This window comes from Saccostrea cucullata, unplaced genomic scaffold (genome assembly GCF_032062105.1).
Source record: "Saccostrea cucullata isolate Sc308-1 unplaced genomic scaffold, CSIRO_AGI_Scuc_v1 ctg15745, whole genome shotgun sequence".
NCBI lineage: Eukaryota > Metazoa > Mollusca > Bivalvia > Ostreida > Ostreidae > Saccostrea > Saccostrea cuccullata.
Genome location: NW_026918090.1, coordinates 2,364 through 7,268, shown reverse-complemented (window position 1 = coordinate 7,268; position 4,905 = coordinate 2,364). Strand labels below are relative to the sequence as shown.

At 32.3% G+C, this 4,905-nt stretch overlaps 1 pseudogene; it reads left to right on the top strand.

The window, feature by feature from the left end:
• Positions 1-1,111: 1,111 nt before the first annotated feature.
• LOC134245120 (uncharacterized) lies at positions 1,112-4,060 on the top strand (annotated as a pseudogene).
• Positions 4,061-4,905: the final 845 nt, after the last annotated feature.

The following is a 4,905-nucleotide window of genomic DNA, read 5'->3' as shown; positions in this document are numbered from 1 at the left end:
AACTCGGTTAAGACTTGATAATAAGCTGTTGTTGAAATTCATGTTGATTGTTATTTACCTTCGTCTATAATACATTCGGAAACCTGGCCCCGGGATCATGAAGCATCTTAAGCTTAAGTCAAAAAATGCCTTAGCTGCTGAATTATTTTAGAGGTCAAGCAGCCCATAATGAAAATGCCTTCCGATTTTGTATCATCAGTCTGCTGTTGTATGCAAATTATAAGTTTCCTTTAACAATTTTTAAAGATTTTATAGATAATTGAAATTTTGACTTAAGTCTAAGTCTGTTTCATGATTTCGGGGCCTGGTTTTACCAGTTCTTGGACTATATATTGAAAGACATTAGGGAATACGTGCGGCACCATTCAATTTTTTTGTTGTATTACGGCCCCACAACGCTGCTACTTCATTTCTCGCCAAAATTCTTTCTTCATCTTGTAAGCTAAACAACGGATTTAGTCCAGGAATTACTTTAATATCTAATTGGTTATATAAGCATGAATGATATATCTTAGACGTTTAAACATATAAAACCAGAAATCTCTTTAGGTATATCTGGTTTTATATCTATATCTGGTTTTTAGAATGATTAAATTGGTTTGCAATATACCTTTCACAGATTCCCTTTTTAATAGACAAAAATCTCAACTAAAGGCATAAGGAGAATTATGACCATTTATAAAATCGCCACTCTACAGGGATAAATATCATACCTAAATGAATAAATATAATTTCATCAAATATTCAAGATATCGAAGCACTTAACTTCTATATATGATCTACTGGCCTATACGAATTACTTTATGCATCAGTCCTATATACATCTATATGTAATTGATAAGTTAGCCATTTTACAAAAATAAATAAATAGAACTGAAAAAAAAACAATTTTAAAAAATATTTAACCACACATATACTGGTCTTTTAAAAATACATGAGTTGTTGACTATGCATAGGAATGTACCTTGGTATTTTGTATTAAGCAGGCGATGAGAGAGAGGTGATAAGAGCAATCCATAATTGCTAGAAGAATGATTAAATTCTACAAAGGACGGGATATTTAGGGACATACATTACCATAGTTAGAATCTTCAATGTTATATTGAATCTCATGGCCCTTTGGAAATTTCAAATAATTTTATTCTTTCTTTCTGGGAATGTAAATGTTAATTCTTCCGTTGAACGAGAGACTTGGAAAGTAATGGACGCCATGAATGACATATTCACCGAAAATTCGGTTTCTTACAGTCTTTCAAATGTTGCCTGCACAGAATGCGCGATAGAGACAAAGTTAATGAACGGAAAATCATTTTCTTGTCATCAAGAAAACCAGACGTGTTTGATTTACAGTACTTGTCACGTGAAGACTCGACTGTTGACATCTGAGTGGGAAGCAAGTGAAGGATGGAAACACTACTGTACAAGTAAGCAGTTGTTTGTACATGTATGCAGTTTGTATGATGCACCGCTTTGGTATTTATTGTTATTTATTAGAATTGGTGATATAACCTGTTTGGAATGAAAAGGTGATATCACCTATTCGTGCATTTTGTATAGGTGAAATATGATAGAATTTGAAATAGTGACATCAACAATTCGAATAGGTGATATCACCTATCTGCATTTTTACAGCAGTAAATAATGAATGCCCCTTCCTCAAGACTATTTTATATTTATTTCCATTATAACCAAGCAAATTGGGACTGCCCAGTTTTCCCTGTATTTTAGTCCAAGACTTTTTGAATGCCTTATGTTATCGATCCCTGTAAAGCTATTTAAATTTTATAAATTTATTATGCGTTTTTTTTTTATTTTTCCTCTAGTATACATCGTGGATAAGTGTTATAAATATAATTTGTGAGAAAGCAACAAACATGTTCTACGGGGTGCTTGAAACTAAATGCAAAGATGTAATTTATCGTCTCCAAGAACGCTAAGTTATAAAACGAAATGAAAAGTAAATGAGACCTTTAAAGACTACAGTCTTGGAAGGAGTTGTTATTTCATAGATAATTTGAATAGGTGGTATCACATATTCAAAATGATTAATGAAATCTCTTATTAAAAGGTAAGATCACCTATTTGAATTGGTAATATCCCCTATTTAATTTAAATAGGTGATATCACCTCTTCGAATAAATGATATCAACTATTCAAAAGGATTATGCAAATTTTCTCGTACATAAGATTTTGTTGTCATTCTTATAGGATTAATACCTCATATTTACAGAGAATAATCTCGATATTTATACGAGACATTTTCTTGTAATAACAAGAAGTATCATAATTATGAAATTTTTCGCATAATTACGAGATAATTATCTCGCTTACACTAGATACGAGGGCTGCTCGATAAATAATTTGTTCAGAAAGAAGCAAAAGACGCTTTTCAATGATTTAGTCTTCATGATTTTATTTATTAAACTCTTTTGATTCAAACACATGTCCCGTAACATTTTTATCCAATTTCTGATTGTTTTTAGAACTCATTTTTGGGTATAACCCTTAGTATACTGGAAATGGCAGATCCGATGATTTGCGGAACTGTAAAGGTCCCTCTAAAAGGTGTTTTTTTCAAGTTTGGAAATAGAAACAAGTAAAAGGGTCAAAGATCTGGTGAATATTGTTAATGTGAAAAAACATTAACTTTCTGTTATCCCAAAACCCCTTTACTCTTCAGAGCATGAGGGTTTGGACGCTGTCGTGAAGAAATTCAATTTAGTGGATTCCTGATTCTCGGTCCTTCCTCTAATGAACCTTTTGATTTTTTTGCAAAAAATTGCTTTCTAGACTCCACTAGATATTAAACTGTCTCCCCGAATACGAATTTGAACAACAATACCACCAATATTTAAGAAAATTGCATATTAATCTGTCTTTGTGCTCTTGCAATTCTTTGCTCTTGTCAGACCTTCGCCGTTTTTATCAAATACATCGTATGGTAAATTTTGTTTTGATGGTTTTAAGCAATCGATTCCTGTTCCAATATCTGTTTGAATATAAAACAAACGTGGATAAATACAAGTACTGATATTTTAAAATAATTGTTAAGACTTTCGTACACGCTGTCGTTTTCACTCATTTTTCAAAATATAGGGTGACCTTTGAATACCAAGCTTTTTTACTGTCAAACGTTTCTTAAAAACAGTGTAAACTACTAGTACTCCCGATATGATGTATTTCAAATTTGCTATGTGTCTTAAAGCCAATCATACATCATCAAATATTATTTGTTGAAATTTTGCCAATAGTCCATAAGTTGTTATAATTTTTATTGGCAAGTGCTCCATTCTTGATGCCCATTATATAATTTTTTATCATTGAAATCCACATGCTCAATTTGTCTATAAAAACAGGCATCGGTTGCTGTAAATGTCACATATTTCAGTGAATATTTCTTTGCAGTTTAAACAAGTTTTACAGCAGCTTTAATGTAGCTTTTATTTTTACTCTAGTTTACCGATTCTTTACCATTCATTTATAATGCAGTGTCTCGAACAGCCCTTGTTTCCCAGGTTCTCACGATGAAACTATGTGATGAAAAGTAGTCGCTGAACTGTTATAAATTCCGTAAAGATTCAATAATGAGAGAAAGTGAAGTTTAATGTCATATGATATCTGTATTGTATGTCATACAGTAGTCTAGAGTTCAGGACATTATTTATTGAACAGCCCTCGTACTTTTCTTCGTATCACGAAATCTTTTTTGTAATATCAAAATCTGGTAAAATAATAATAATAATAATAATTTGCGCGTAACTACGACAAAGTAAGCGCGCTTAATTTTTTTTATCTTGATACTTGTAGGATTCCGTAAGTTAAAATTAAATCAAGATAAATTATATTGAAAAGTAAAAAGAAAAATTTAAAAATGACACATATTATTTATCTTATATTTTCAGCTGTTCATACAATTACATTCGAGGGTGATCCTTGGATTGACATAGGCACTCTTATAGCAACAAGAAGACATCGATTCGATTCCAGATAAAGGCGACTCGGGACGCTGACGTCTGGGAACACCACGGCTTAGCTCCTGGATATCAGATTGTACTGGGAGGTTGGTCTAATACAAAATCATGTATTCGAGACGGATTTGTTTACTCAAGTACCTGCTCCTCGACGTCACTAGGGGCCATCCCATCTTAACGGGGCACAAATTTTCAAGTTTTTGGATCAAGTGGCAATCAAGTCGCATTGAAGTTGGACTCAGTGAAAGATTTGGTCATCAAACAATAATGGACTATACTTTTCCAAACGTATATCAAATCAATCACCTATTATTTAGAAATGCGTACAGCTCAATGTGAATGGATCATTTATTTGTGACAAAACCATCTTTTTTTTCGTTGAAAGTGTCATATCCAAATCTAAGTTGAAATTTAATCAAGTTATTATTATAAATCGGTATCAGAAAAATTTATTTCTAAAATTTGAAAAAAAAAATCCGTAGGAAACTTCATTTACAAGATTTATAACATTTTAATATATTTTTCCTGATATAAATGAAACATATGGATATAATGAATAATATTCAAGATGTTATTCAGAGAGACTAGTGAACTTGTGTCCTAGGCTTTTGAAAAAAAGTTGAGCAGCGCGTGGATCTGAGGGATGGGGTGGATGGGTCTGGATAGTGCTCCAAGAGGGACAGATTGGGCAACAGGGAGTTAAGGTTCAAAAATTTTATTGCAAAAGCTTATCGATATTACACTAAAGATGTGAAAGTTACATACACAAACAGAATGTATGCATTTATGACTTTGACCTTTGATCTTTTGACCTCAAAATCAATGCAGCTTCTTGGTCCACAGTGGGTTTTGTTAATTTCATGAGAAAACTTGAAGACTTCTCGAGATATCTCGTAAACGTAAATGTTCACTCAGATAGAGTTTATCAATTTAT